General features: G+C 46.4%; 1 protein-coding gene and 1 non-coding gene across 2 annotated transcripts in view; one reads left to right on the top strand and one right to left on the bottom strand.

Moving 5' to 3' along the window:
- The window catches only part of SCUBE1 (signal peptide, CUB domain and EGF like domain containing 1), a 255,138-nt gene that overhangs the window by 38,158 nt on the left and 201,040 nt on the right, over window positions 1-15,940 (bottom strand). The window lies entirely within an intron of this gene.
- LOC128898609 (U6 spliceosomal RNA) lies at window positions 1,178-1,280 on the top strand. Its single transcript, XR_008462918.1, has one exon. It is a non-coding gene; the product is annotated as a U6 spliceosomal RNA (small nuclear RNA).

Consider the following 15,940-nt stretch of genomic DNA (forward strand, 5'->3'; position numbering starts at 1 on the left):
GCTTACCACACAACTTGGAACAGATGTAGGTGTCTAAATCTTATCTCCTTTGTGCAAACACCACTACACAATCCGGTAGCATTGTCTACCAAAAAGAAGGCCAAAATGACAGAAGCAGAGAGGTGGCAGGTTACAGCTAGGAAACTGAGCACAAATAATCTCCCTTTCAGTTTTGGGGACAACTCCTCCACCAAGCACAAGTACACACTCCAACCCACACATTTTTGTATTGAGTTGCTCTGAATTTCCCCTCTCCCACATAACAAAATAAATACAGAGAAATTACCCTTCTGTGTCTGAGGTGCTCTTAAAATGATTTAAAGTTACTCCAGTCAAGTTTTTAAACTGTTCTGACATGAGGGACTGCAAGTGGAAAACTTGAACTTGAGGTTGAAATGTCTATTCTAATTGCCTTTGGCAAGAATTCAGAGAGTCCAAGCTGTCTCAGAACATTTCAGAATTGCTAGTGAACTTCCTGGACATTAAACACTTCCTTTTCTATTCTGTCATTTAGTGCCCCTGTACTCGGTCCTGATTAAGGCCACACCTGGAGTACTGGGTTAACTTTTGGGGCCCTCACTAGAAGAACGACACTGAAGGTCCTAGAGCAGTTCCAGAGAAGAGCAACAACACTGGGGAAAGGTCTGGAAAACAGGGCTTATGGTGAGCAGCTGAGGGAACTGGGCTTGTTTAGTCTGGAGAAGACAAGGCTGAGGGGAGACCTCACTGCTCTCTATAAAAGGAGGTAGTGGTGAGGGGGGGTCCATCTCTTCTCCCTAATAACCAGTCCTAGGATGAGATGAAATGGCCTCAGGTTGCACCAGGGGAGATTTAGATTGGGTATTAGAAGAAACTTCTTGACTGAAAGGGTTCTCAAACACTGGCGTAGGTTGCCTGAGGAACTGGTAGAGTCACTGTCCCTGGAGGTGTTTAAAAGAGGCAGAGGTCTGGTGCTGAGGGACATGGTTTAACAGCAGACTTGGTAGAGTTAGATAATGGTTGGACTCAATCATCTTAATGGCATTTTCCAACTGAAACAAGTTAGGATTATATGAAAAACTCAGATCACTGGTATCAGCATGTGCAGTTGTGTGACTTCAACATATCACAGGAAGCCTTCGCTGCTTAACTATTGGAAGCTTCCAGGGTTACATTCATCTCTGGTAACACCTGATGCTTGCTTCAGCAGCACTTACACTAAAATTGGAACGACACAGAGAATGTTGGCATGGCCCCTGTGCAAGGGTGATGAACAAGTTTGTGAAGTGTTCCATATGCCAGGGATCAGGTTAGGAAAGCTAAGCCCCAGGGCCATCAGGGTTAGCAAGGCAAGTTTTTATAAGGGTATCAGTAACAAAAGGAAGAATAGGGAAAATGTGGGCCCTCTCTGGAAGGAAACCAGAGACCTGGTCACACAGGACATGGAGAAAGCTGAGAAACTCAATGACATTTTTGCCTCAGTATTCGATGTCAAGGGCTCTAACCACACCATCCAAGGTGGAGAAGTCAAGGACAGGGAGGGAGAATGAAGGTCTGCCCACTGTAAGAGAACCAAGTCTGAGACCATCTAATGAGCCTGAAGGTGCACAAGTCCATGCAACCTCACAAGATCCATCTGTGGGTCCTGAGGGAACTAGCAGATGAACTTACAAAGCCATTTTCCATCATATTTGAAGAGTCATGGTGGTCTGATGAAGTTCCCACTGACTGGGAAAAGGGAAACATAATTCCCATTTTCAAAAACAGATATAAAGAAGAGCTGGGGAACTCCAGGCCACTCAGTCTCACCTCAGTGCCTGGCAAGATAATGGAGCAGGTCACCCTGAAGACTGCTAGAGGACATGGAAAATGAGAAGGTGGTTGGTGGCAATCAAAATAGCTTCACCAAATCCCGCCTGACAGATTTGGTGGCTTCTCATGATCACAGTATCAGTGGATAAGGGAAAAGCAAATGACATCATTTTCCTGAACTTTTCCTGAAGTACTCAAAACTGTCCTGCATGACAGTCTTGCCTCTAAATTAGAAGGACATGGATTTGATGGATGCATCACTCAGTGGATAAGGAATTGGCTAGGTGGCAGCTCTTAAAGAGTTGTGATCAATGGCTTAATGTCCTAATGGAGACCTGTGACAAGCAGAGTACCTCAGGGACTGGTACTGGGACCAGTGCTGTTTAACATCTTTGTCAGTGACATGGACAGTGGGACTGAGTGCACTCTCAGCAAGTCTGCTGATGACACCCAGATGTGTGGTTGACATGCTGGAGGGAAGGGATGCCATCCAGAGGGACCTTGACAGGCTGGAGAGGTGGGCCCATGCCAACCTCATGAGGTTCAACAAGGCCAAGTGCAAGGACCTGCACCTGGGCTGGGGCAATCCCAAGCACAAATACAGCCTGGGTGACGAGTGGATTGAGAACAGCCCTGCAGAGAAAGACTTGTTGGTGCTGATTGAGGAGGTGCTTAATATGAGCCAGCAATGTGTGCCTGCAGCCCAAAAAGCCAACCATATCCTGGGCTGCATCAAAAGATGTGTGGCCAGCAGGTGAAGAAGGCTATTCTGCCACTCTGCTTTGCTCTTGTCATAACTCTCCTGGAGTACTGAGGCCATCTCTGGGGCCCCCAGCACATGAAGGACATGGTTATGTTGGAGTGGGTCCAGAGGAAGGCCACAAAGATGATCAGCTCCTCTCCTACAAGGAGCTCCTCTCCTACAAGGACAGGCTGAGGGTGTTAATTTGGTCTGTTCAGCCTGGAGAAGGCTCTGGGGAGACCTTACAGCAGCCTTCCAGTGCCTGAAGCAGACCTCCAGGAAAGCTGGAGAGGGACTTCTTAGAAGGGATTGTAGCAATAGGATGAGGGGCAAGAGTTTTAAACTAGCCCAGGGTAGATTTAGGCTAGACATTAGGAAGAAGTTTACTGTGAGGGAGGTGAGACACTGGAATGGGTTTTCCAGAGAAGTTGTGGACACCTTATCCCCAAAAGTGTTTAAGACCAGGCGGGGTGAGGCTTTTAGCAGCCTCGTCTAGAGGGCAGTGTCTCTGCCCAGGGCAGAGGAGTTGGAAGTGGATGATCCTTGTGGTCCCTTCCAACTTGAGGCATTCTATTGTTCTGTGATTCCATGAGTAGTTTCCTGCCAGAGTCAGGTTTTCTTGAGGATCACTAATGTTATAAATTCTAAGAGTAAGATTTCACTCCACAGCAGACGACGCCATGGAAGTGCCAAGTCCAGGAGTTGGAACAGCTGACTTCCAGAGGTCCCTTCCAACCTCCACCGCTGATTCACGTGCGCACTGACAGCACAAGGCTTTTCTAGAGACCCTCCCTTTATGATGTCCTGTGCTACTGAGGGCTCTCCTTCCACTCACTGTTTCCATGACATCAAGACATCATCTGAGGCTGAATAAAGTCAAGCATCTCTTCTAGCAATCCGCATTCTCATCTCCAAATAGAGTATTTCGACAGAGGAAGCACTCCTTTATTTTTGCCTAGAAGAGATTCAGCTCAGGGAGGTCATTCAATGGTGCAACAAAAAGGCAGGATTTCCCTGTGTTTTTGAGGGAAGCAATTGTTCCCAGTGGAGGCTGTGCCTGATAATATTTGTTTGGCTCTGTTCCTATGATTTCAAGCCAGCATTTGGATTTTATTGTTGATTTTCCAATCACACTTTGTTTTGTTTTGTTCATGCTTTCACACATTAAATAATCCCAAAATGATCCTTATTGTTTTAAATGTAATGTCTGTTAGTGGGTGTCAGAGTGTTAGTACTGGAAAGTGTTCCATCAGTCTCTGGAAGGGAGCTACCACAGATCAAACTTCTTCCCATAGATGCATCTCAGAGATGATCTGAGGGAGCATCTTCCATGCTCATTCAAGTCACAGTATCACAGTATCACAGTATAACCAAGGTTGGAAGAGACCCCAAGGATCATCAAGTCCAACCTGTCCCAACAGACCTCACAACTAGACCATGGCACCAAGTGCCACGTCCAAGCTCCCCTTGAACACCTCCAGGGATGGCGACTTCACCACCTCCCTGGGCAGCACATCCCAATGACGAACGACTCGCTCAGTGAAGAACTTTCTCCTCACCTCGAGTCTAAACCTCCCCTGGCACATCTTGAGACTGTGTCCCCTTGTTCTGGTGCTGGTTGCCTGGGAGAAGAGACCAACCCCCTCCTGTCTACAACCACCTTTCAGGTAGTTGTAGAGGGCAATGAGGTCACCCCTGAGCCTTCTCCAGGCTAAACAATCCCAGCTCCCTCAGCCTCTCCTCATATGGCTTGTGCTCAAGGCCTCTCACCAGCCTTGTTGCCCTTGCTCTTTCCACTGAAGCTGCCACTAGACTCCCAATCACAGCAGCATGAGCTGGTCTGGTGGTTTGTATGATGTGGCCAGTGACTCAGTTGTGGGTGCAGAGTGCAGCACACCAAGAAGTCATCGCACAGGAATGATTTTTGCTAAGTCTGAAACTCAGTTGGATTGCTACTAGCAAATCTAAAATGAGAGGCTCCCAGTCCTCAAAAGCAGTCTCCGGTGTTCCTGATTGTCATGTCTTTCATCTCTAGAATGGATTTTGGAGTAATTAAAAGAAACCCATGATTAGGACATGAAAGTGTAATGTAGGACACTTCCAGGACATGAAAGTGTAATGTAGGACACTTCCACAAAACATCAGCATTGTGAGAGACCAGCCCAGTGCTGAGTCTGTGCTGGTAAGGCTGGTAAATGCCATTGCATTTACAGATGTTTTGAAGACCACAAACTGATACAGAAACTCCTATGACTTCTTGACAAGCACAAATCACTCATGTGATGTGGATGAGGGAAAGGCTGGGGACGTTATCTATGTGGACTTGAGTAAATCGCTTGACACCATCTCCCACAGCATCCTCCTTGAGAAACTTGAGGCCTGTGGCATAGACAGGTGGACTCTTTGCTAGGTTAAAAACTGGCTGGATGGCCAGGCCCAAATAGTTATGGCAAACAGAGATAAATCCACTTGGTGGCCAGTCAAAAGCAGTGTCCCTCAAGGCTCGGTACTGGGGCCATTTCTGTTTAATGTCTTTATCAATGATTTGGATGAGGGGATTGAGGGCACCTGTAGCAAGTTTGCAGACAACACTAAATTGAGCAGGAGTGTTGATCTGCTTGAGGGCAGGAAGGCACTGCAGAGATATCTGGGCAGGCTAGATCAAGGATCTGAGGTCAATGGAATAAGTTTTAACTAGACCAAGTACTGGGTCCTGCACTTTGGTCACAGTATCACAGTATCACAGTATAACTAGGGTTGGAAGAGACCCCAAGGATCATCAAGTCCAACCTGTCTCCACAGACCTCATGACTAGACCATGGCACCAAGTGCCACATCCAATCCCCTCTTGAACACCTCCAGGGACGGTGACTCCACCACCTCCCTGGGCAGCACATTCCAATGATGAATGACTCTCAGTGAAGAACTTTCTCCTCACCTCGAGTCTAAACTTCCCCTGGTGCAGCTTGAGACTGTGTCCTCTTGTTCTGGTGCTGGTTGCCTGGGAGAAGAGACCAACCCCTTCCTGGCTACAACCACCTTTCAGGTAGTTGTAGAGAGCAATGAGAGCTCCCCTGAGCCTCCTCTTCTCCAGGCTAAACAACCCCAGCTCCCTCAGCCTCTCCTCACAGGGCTGTGCTCAAGGCCTCTCCCCAGCCTTGTTGCCCTTCTCTGGACACCTTCAAGTGTCTCGATGCCCTTCTTAAACTGAGGGGCCCAGAACTGGACACAGGACTCAAGGTGTGGCCTAACCAGTGCAGAGTCCAGGGGCACAATGACTTCCCTGCTCCTGCTGGCCACACTATTCCTAATGCAGGCCAGGATGCCATTGGCCCTCTTGGCCCCTGGGCACACTGCTGGCTCATGTTTAGGCAGCTGTCAATCAGCACCCCCAGGTCCCTCTCTGTTTGGCAGCTCTCCAGCCACTCTGACCCCAGCCTGTAGCTCTGCATGGGGTTGCCGTGGCCAAAGTGCAGCACCTGGCACTTGTTGAATGCCATCCTGTTGGACTCTGCCCATCTGTCCAGTCGGTCGAGGTCCCTCTGCAGAGCCTTTCCACCCTCTAACTGACTAACATCCGTTCCCAACTTGGTGTCATCTGCAAACTTGCTGATGACTGACTCAATCCCCTCATCCAGATCATCAATGAAGATGTTAAAGAGCATGGGGCCCAGCACTGATCCCTGGGGCACACCACTGGTGCCTGGCCGCCAGCTGGCTGTGGCACCATTCACCACCACTCTCTGGGCTCAGCCTCCAGCCAGTTCCTAACCCAGCACAGAGTGCTGCTGTCCAAGCCATGAGCTGACAGCTTAGCCAGCAGTTTGCTGTGGGGGACGGTGTCAAAGGCCTTGCTGAAGTCCAGGCAGACCACATCCACAGGCCTCCCCATGTCCACCAGATGGGTCACCTGATCATAGAAGGAGGTCAGGTTGGAGAGGCAGGACCTGCCCTTCCTAAATCCATGTTGGCTGGACCTGAGCCCTTGGCCATCCTTCAGGTGTGCAGTGATTGCCACCAGGATAATCTGCTCCATCACAACAACCCCAAGCAACATTACAGGCTCGGGGAAGGGTAGCTGGAAAGCAGCCTGCTGGAAAAGGATCTGGGGGTGCTGCTGGACCACCTGAACATCAGCCAGCAGTGCACCAGGTGGCCAAGGCAGGCAACAGTACCCTGGCCTATATCCAAACCTGAGTGTCCAGCAGGAGTAGGGCAGTCATTGTGGCCCTGGTCTTGGCCCTGGTGAAGCCATAGCGTGAGTGCTATGTTCAGTCCTGGGTGCCACAGTATAAGAAAGACATTGAAGTCCTGGAGCATGTCCAGAGAAGAGCAAAGAGGCTGGTGAGGGGTTTGGAGGGCATGTTGTATGAGGAGAGGCTGAGGGAGCTGGGCTTGTTTAGTCTGGAGGAGAGAAGGCTACAGGTAGATCTTATTGCTCTCTACAAATACCCAAAAGGAGGTTGTAATGAGGCCGATGTTGATCTCCTCTCCCATTAACCAGTAAGAAGACAAGAAGGAATGTATTTAAGCTGTGCTGGGGGAGGTTTAGATTGGAAAAACATCTTTACTGAGAGAGTGGTGAGGCACTGGAACAGGCTTCCCATGAGGTGGTGGAGTCACCCTCCCTGGAGGTGTTCAAGAAGTGTGTAGAGGTGGTGCTTCAGGATATAGTTTGGTGGTCATGGTAGCTGGGCTGTGTTTGGACTCGATGATCTTAGAGGTCTTTTACAACCTTAATGATTCTATGATTATAGAGTTCTCTCTCTCTTTCTTCCTTCCTTAATATTATCTTAGTTGCTATTAACAAGTGAAGAAATTAGAGAAAATTAATGGTCATCATGACAGGTTTTTTTTTCTGAGACATACATTAAGCAACTAGGTTAATTTAGCAAACTGGGAACCTCACTCCAAAACACAGACCAGATGCGCTACTTGAATAAGAGCTGGGTCTTGCTGCTTGAAGTAACTTTTATGTGGTCTGAAAAGAGACATGGCAAGGGGAGATCACCCTTATTTGATGGTGCTACTTGAGCTGTGCTGTGGAGAGCAAGAGAGGAGAGGCTCAAAGACAATCAATAAAAGCTGTAACAGTGATCTGGGACGGAGTGCAGGCTATAATGATTCTGGACACTGTAAACAAAGAAGCTGTCTTACATTTAGTTTGTGGGTGTTTAGTGAGGCAAGACATGACCTGTACACGAGATCACTGCATATATATGCCAAACAGACACATTACATGTAAATATACTATTTCAAATGGAAAATAGGAAATAAATACTTTTCACTTAGAAAATAAAATTGAAAGGGAATGAAATATCTAGCTCTACTAGCAATTCTTTCATCAGCAGAAGTCACACATGACACCCTGAGAGCTTCAGACAAAGATAGTCACAATATTACACTAATATTTTGAGGTGCTATCACAATCACGATTCCATTCAATCTCAGTTCTCCGAGTTAGCTTAACTATGCTGCCATAATGAATGTAGACATTTGTATATCTCATAACTGCTGCCCAGGCTGCTGTGAAGAACATACACAGCAAGGCATCTGTGGTTTTCAGATTCATGTCTCAGCAGTGTTTGCCTCCCAGGCTGGAAGCAATGGCCCAGGTGTCCCAAGACATTGTGGACAGCAAAGTCACTGATTAGCACAGTAGGGTTACCTTCTGATGTGGCCACATTCTCCCAATGCAAAAGTCTCCTAAAACTACCACAGTCTACAATACAATAGTTTCATTTTGTCCAGCTTATACGCTTTTGGTTTATTTTTAACCCCCAAACCAAACGTGGACTCGGTGTGGAGGACTCCACTGAAGCGATCATGCACACAAGCCAAACTCACAGCTAGTCAGAATGTTTTGCATTCATATATCTCAGCTTCCAAATCATCATCTCCGCTGAGAAACGGAGCTTTTCCTTTTTCTCATTCATTAAGCACACATACACAGAAATTCTAAGGAACTGTTACATGATGGTTTAAAAATAAATACTAATCCTTTTTCATATGTATTTTGGCTGCATGTTACTTTCTGTCTTTCTCACTCCCCTCTGATTTCTGCAGGGAATTGATACCACCCATGTAATGTTCACCTTACAGCCCAGCCAGCCTGGTTTCCAACAATATTTGACAGGCATTAGGGAAACCACATATCTTAATCTGAGTGGCTGCTGTACCATAGGGAATCATGTTTTGAGCTATGTTATCCAACAAATGCTGGTTTCAATTCAGAACTGGGAAGGGTATTATTTTGCTACAGCAGGCATATGATGAGGTTTCCACCAGATCTCACGTTTTCTGATCCACAGTGACTTACCCCTGGTCACAGTAAAAATGCGTCCTCCATCTGAGAATGTAATTCTCTAATGAACATCCAACACTGACCAGAATGAATGGCTTAGAGATGACTTCTCTTTATGTTTCAAAGTCTACAAGAATAAAACCAACTAAAAGGAGGCACAAAGAGATGTAGCAATGTACAAACCAACTTTGCCTTCCCACTGAGTGCTTCTGGAGCAGGCTAACACAAAGGATTGATAAAAAAGGATTGGAAAACCAAACCAAACCCAACCCCCAAACCTTTACAGGTAATTGGAAACCCACACCCCTGGAGACTTCCCACTGCATTACTGTCTTGCAATCAAGTCAACTTCTTGTTGAGACCTAGCTGTTGATAACATACTAATAACTGGCAGAAAAAGGAGATCTGGCATTAATTGCTTTACTTTTAATATGAATGTAAGTGCTTAAGCAGCACAGTCACATCTTGTATTTCAGAAATGTAAGTGGGAAACTGTGCATTCTGGACTAATATTGACTTGGACCAGAGCATTTCTTTATCTCACAGATCTGTTGCTCCCAGTTAACTACGCGATTAACGAAGACCAAAAGTAATGCAGTAACCAGGGAACGAAAGCGTTCTGAAGGAAATGGATTGTGCTCACAAGGAAGTGTGCTTTTGATCAAAGGTGATTTTTTTCTTAGCATCCAAAGTGATAGTAAACCAAATAAATGTATATAAATGCAAAAGAAACCTACAAAAATATACTGGAGACAGTGGCAATAAATGACTAGAAAGCTGTGGCTTATTATGTAAGCATCCCATAGAGGGGACATTTCAGGGATTTAGCAGGACAGAATGAAATGATTGTTACTCAGCTTCAGGAATAGGCACACAGCAGCAGCCAGTGACAAACACTGTGGAATCTTTGATAGCTCCTTGCTCTGATGCAGATAAGACCACTGTTCCATGCATTATTTATACATGCTGCCACGGTTCAGTTCAGGAATAGACATTTACTTGCAGCAAATGAGAGCTCATCTAGTTTCCCCAGATCACAAAAAGCATTTAATTGTACCCTTGATTCACTTACACCAAACAGTATTGCTGTCTCTTATCTCTAGCAATAGATTTACACAGTATTGCTACAAGCAGGTCCACATCTCAGTCTGCATGGGAACCAAGGCAATCAGTGAGGAATTGTACTGGCACTAAGGTCATGCAGATGTTCCTCCAGTTACATTCCCACACTGGAAGAATTTGGGACAAATTTTGCTTTTGCTCTGCAATCCACAGAAGGTACTTGCTGGTCAAGAGGGCAACACTTCCTAGCATGAGAGGGGCTTAACACAGACCTTAGTCATCAGGGCACATTCTTCTGGGTTCAAACACACTGAAGTTTGGACGCTTGCTTGCAAGATATGTAGCAGCCTGAACAGCAGTAGGATCTCCATGGGCCTTAAGCCTGCCAGCTCTTCCAAGTTGGCTAAGCAAAAAGTGCTCTGCCAAACAGCCAAATGCCCGGGAAGATGAAACTAAGTCATGGTTTCCACCTGTTCAATCCAGCACAGTATGCAACACCTGGTGTGGGAATTCTACCCCTTCCAATCTGCGGCTGATTATTAGTGTTATTATCTACCTAGCTCTGCCTCACAGCCTCAGTATCCTTTTATGTCTGCAGGTGTTCATTCCATATATTAAGACTGTGAAAAAAAACTGCCTTCATCTTCCTCCTAGCCTATCTCTACCCAATATCTCTATTCTTCAGGCTTTCAAACTGCTTATCACTCTTAAAGGAGGCTGCGTCTGCATTTCACACAGTACTAAATGCAGTATTAATGCTCTTCAGCTCTGGTGCAAGTGCAGTTTAGGGAGCTACAGTTATCTCTGTTGTTGATCACTGTGGTCAGATGATTTCAGACACTCTTATTTTGCTCTAAGGACTATCCTCTCTTTATATGTTCTTGCACTTTTGAAACATGCCAGAAGTTGGATGGTGTCTTCCAAGTCCTAGTAGTGTGGACAGAAACAAGATGTTAATTTTGATAGTGTAATATTTCATGTCAGTAAGATGACCATACTTATTTAGTCAAACAGGAATGATCCTTGCTAATTGCTAAATCTGGTAAAGGCTGAGCAGGTACCCTTAGAAGAGTGTAACACATATGTGATCCTTCCAGAAACTGGCAGGTGCCTCTTGATATATTAAATATTGTTTTGTTGAGCCTGGGGTTGTACACAAGAAAGCAGGATTGGAACTAAGCAGTGCCCTTGGACTGGCTGGCTCTATTAATTCCCACCAGCAGAACAGCTAAGAAGACAGTAATCTCCTGGTGGCCCTTTCAGTAGTTACAGGAACTGCAGTAGTCAGCTCCTTCTTTGATGCTGTGTACCAAGGAGACAACTCTTAACCCAGCAAATTCAACAACTGCAGCAAGTGGTTTCCCACTGTTTACCTAGAAGTTACAGCAAAAGGAACTGCTGTTGGAAAGAACAGAACAGTACATTTGGAAAAGTCTTTAAAGGCAAATGGCAGCTTATTTTCTTTCTCTCTACTATCAGACCTTATCAAAAGAGACTAGGTGCACTTCATGGAAACCACTGTGCTATCTCTGGGATTTAAAAGTAGAAGGACAGCAGGTTAAGAACCAAGACTCGGCAATAAAATTGCAGGCCTAAACTGTTTGCTCCCTCCTGAGGGTAAATAAAATCCTTTCTTTAGGAACTCTTCCAAGAGAGTTTTATGTGATCTCGTGTACCAACAAATCAATTTTCCCTTCCTCTTTCCGTTCCTTTCCAAAACACTGTATTTAATATTCTTCCACACAGTCTGTAAACTCATTCCTTGCACAAGCTTCCCTCAGGGGCTCCTGAGAGTCTGCAGAAACGGGGCTGTAGAATGACATCTTAATGTCTCCTCTTGGTTTACCTTAATGTCTGTGTCAAGTCAACTGACCACCATAGATTCCTCTTCCCATTAGCACTATAGAACCAGTTCTGCTCCATGTCAGTGACTGTGGTTTTGTTCTGCCTCATATGTCAGCCTTGAACTGTTTTCTTGCTTTTGGACCACTAAATGTTTTGTCTGAGAGACTGGGAAAATGTATGGTTTTGGATGAAAACTGCTGCATTTGGCAATTTCAGCCAGGCAAAAGCTAGCTGCTACCTTTGGGGTCTTCGAGGGTATCTTTGACCAGTTCTGGTCCAAAGGTTTTTACATTTCAATAATAAAATACATCATCACCACCATTATTATTACATATTATTTCTCTGCTGTTTGCCAAAGAAAGAGGTTTCTAACATTTTCCCCTGCAGCATTATGAAGCACCCTCCCTCTGGGAATAATGGCAGAGAATTGTTTGATGCATTTCATTTGGGCAGATAATTTCTTCTAATATTTTAAATATGGTTGTGCAAACCTACTTGTAACATCTCAGTACAGCAAGGAGAGCTGGAAAAGAGCAGTGGCAGCTTTTATCCGTGCAGCTGCTGAGGAGGAAAAAGTGCCTGGCCTCAGAAGTACCAAGTCCTTCCCTCTTCCTCTGTTTCTTCAGCTATGCTGATCTGACCAACAGTTCTGAATTTGGTCAGCTATCCTAACAGAGAGATGAATGAGAACAACAATGCTGGGTCCTGAGGCTGAGTGGCAGGCAGCAATACATTTCATACCTCATGCAGTAAGCTTGTTTCTTCTGTGCAGACACTTCAGTTTAGCAGACATAGAGCGAAACACATTCAGAATCTTCCTAGCCTAATGCTCATTCATGCTTCTGACCATATTTGAACCAACCCTGCCATGGCTTCTCCCTTAGTTGGTGAAATGATAGAATCATAGAATCATTAGAGCTGGAAAATAACTCTGAGATCAACTCCAACCATCAACCTAACACCACCATACCACTAAAGCATGTCCTGAAGTGCCATGTTTTTTGAACACCTCCAGGGATGATGACTCCACCACCTCCCTGGGCAGCCTGTTCCGATCTTGAGCACCTGATATTTGTCCTAACATCTAATCTAAACCTCTCATGACAGACAACCTTAAGTCAACCTGAGGTTCAATTTAATGACTGGTGGCCAGGATGTGTGAGCTTCTGGAGCTGCAGAGAGGGCACAGATCTATGCTGCACCTGAGGACAGATCATATCCTGTGAGCCTGCACTCCAAGGCACCTAATACATCTGGCTGTGTGGCATCCTTTGTACATCCTCTCTGTACAGGCAGCCTCAGATTGAGTATTCACATAGCAAGAAAGAAGAAACTGTAGAAACTGAAGAAACTGCTTGGAGTAGAAAGAGGCAGAGAGAGGGAAGGGATCCTCAGCTAGGGGAGTCTCCCTAAAGGGTTTGCAGGGAGATGCACCAATCCCCAGAGACAGCTCTGCAGATACTTTCTAACAGAGCAGTTAAAAAAGAACCAAGAAAGGCATGAAGGTAAGAAAGTTAGCTAGGTCTCTTATGGAACATGAAAAAGCCCTCTAATAACTGTGCACTGTGGCATAAAATTAGTTAGTCTGACCAAGGTCTGATGGACACAAATGGAGCCAAGGGAGATGCTCTATAAAGGCCTCTGGAAAGGAAGATCCCCAATCATTACTGGTTTTCTCTGTTGAGCATGTAAGCTCATGGCAGTTTCTCTCATCTTACTTTATCTCCTTGATGTTATCCTTGTGAATAACACTTTAAAAAAGGATTTCTAAAGGATTTAAAAAAGATGTAAAAATGCACTATGGGGAGCTGAACCTGAGTAAAGCACTACTGTTCTCCACATACAACCAAAGCTAATAGTATAACAAAATTGCTGTTTAATAGTATTGTTCATTTTTAGAATCTAGTACTTTTAAAATCAATAGGCAGTGTGTTGACCTATGCATTTTGTCAGATCACAGCTTTTTCTTAAGAGCTACAAAATCTACCCACTCTTGGAAGGCTTGGAACTGCTTCACAGAATGTTAGGGGTCAGAAGGCACCTCGAAAGATCATCTAGTCCAACCCCCTGCCACAGCAGCATCACCTAGAGTGAGTTTTTAGTATCTCCAGACAAGGAGACTCACAACCCCCCTGGGCAGCTTGTTCCAGTGTTCTGTCACCTTCACAGGGAAAACATTTTTCCTCATGTTTCCATGGAACCTCCTATGCCTCAACTTCCACCTACTGCTCCTTGCCCTGTCACTAGGCATCACCAAGAAGAGCCTGGCTGCATTCTCTTGGCACTCACTCTTTACACAATTACATTACACAATTACATTAATGAGGTCACCCCTTAGCCTCCTCTTCTCTAAGATGAAGAGCCCCAGCAACCTCAGCCTCTCCTTGTAAGAAAGATGTTCCACTCCTTAATGACTTTTGTGGCTCTGTGCTGGACTCTTTCAAGCAGTTCCCTGAGGTCCTTCTCGATCTGAGGGGCCCAGAATTGGACACAATATTCCAGATGAGGCCTCACCAGGGCAGATTAGAGGGGGAGGAGAATCTCTCTTGACCTACTGACCACACCCCTAATAATACACCCCAGAATGGCACTGGGCCTCTTGGCCACAAGAACACATTGCTGGTTCATGGTCATCCTTCCACCCACTAGGACCCCCAGGTCCCTTTCCCCTTCACTGCTGTCCACTGCTTGGTGAAAGGGCATGTGCCAAAGAAAGTCTAAGTACATTTGCAACCTTTCACTGAGAGCAAATAAGAGAAATGGGCTGCTGGGCGAGGTGGTGGAGTCGCCGTCATTGGAGGTGTTCAGGAGGAGACTTGATGGGGTGCTTGGTGCCTTGGGTTAGTTGTTTAGGTGGTGTTGGATTGGTTGATGGGTTGGACACGATGATCTTGAAGGTCAGCCAACATGGATTTACGAAGGGCAGCTCCTGCCTCTCCAACCTGATCTCCTTCTATGATCAGGTGACCTGTCTGGTGGATGTGGGGCAGGCTGTGGATGTAGTCTATCTGGACTTCAGCAAGGCCTTTGACACCGTCCCCCACAGCAAACTGCTGGCTAAGCTGTCAGCTCATGGCTTGGACAGCAGCACTCTGAGCTGGGTTAGGAACTTGCTGGAGGCTGAGCCCAGAGAGTGGTGGTGAATGGTGCCACAGCCAGCTGGCAGCCAGGCACCAGTGGCGTCCCCCAGGGATCAGTGCTGGGCCCCATCCTCTTTAACATCTTCATTGATGATATGGATGAGGGGGTTGAGTCAGTCATCAGCAAGTTTGCAGATGACACCAAGTTGGGAACAGATGTTAGTCAGTTAGAGGGTGGAAAGGCTATGCAGAGGGACCTTGACCGACTGGACAGATGGGCAGAGTCCAATGGGATGGCATTTAATAAGTCCAAGTGCCAGGTGCTGCACTTTGGCCACAGCAACCCCATGCAGAGCTACAGACTGGGGTCAGAGTGGCTGAGAGCTGCCAAACAGAGAGGGACCTGAGGGTGATGATTGACAGCCACCTAAACATGAGCCAGCAGTGTGCCCAGGTGGCCAAGAGGGCCAATGGCATCCTGGCCTGTATTAGGAATAGTGTGGCCAGCAGGAGCAGGGAGGTCATTGTGCCCCTGGACTCTGCATTGGTTAGGCCACACCTTGAGTCCTGTGTCCAGTTCTGGGCCCCTCAGTTTAGGAAGGACATCAAGACACTTGAAGGTGTCCAGAGAAGGGCAACAAGGCTGGGGAGAGGCCTTGAGCACAGCCCTGTGAGGAGAGGCTGAGGGAGCTGGGGTTGTTTAGCCTGGAGAAGAGAAGGATCAGAGGTGACCTCATTGCCCTCTACAACTACCTGAAAGGTGGTTGTGGCCAGGAAGGGGTTGGTCTCTTCTCCCAGGCAAGCAGCACCAGAACAAGGGGACACAGTCTCAAGCTGCGCCAGGGGAGGTTTAGACTCGAGGTGAGGAGAAAGTTCTTCACTGAGCGAGTCGTTCATCACTGGAATGTGCTGCCCAGGGAGGTGGTGGAGTCACCGTCCCTGGAGGTGTTCAAGGGGAGATTGGACGTGGCACTTGGTGCCATGGTCTAGTTGTGAGGTCTATTGGAACAGGTTGGACTTGATGATCCTTGGGGTCTCTTCCAACCTTAGTTAGTTACTGTGACACTGTCTCTTCCAACCTGGTGTATTCTATGTATTCTATGTAAAGCCCAGCAT

The sequence above is a fragment of the Dryobates pubescens genome, chromosome 27 (genome assembly GCF_014839835.1).
Source record: "Dryobates pubescens isolate bDryPub1 chromosome 27, bDryPub1.pri, whole genome shotgun sequence".
Lineage (NCBI taxonomy): Eukaryota > Metazoa > Chordata > Aves > Piciformes > Picidae > Dryobates > Dryobates pubescens.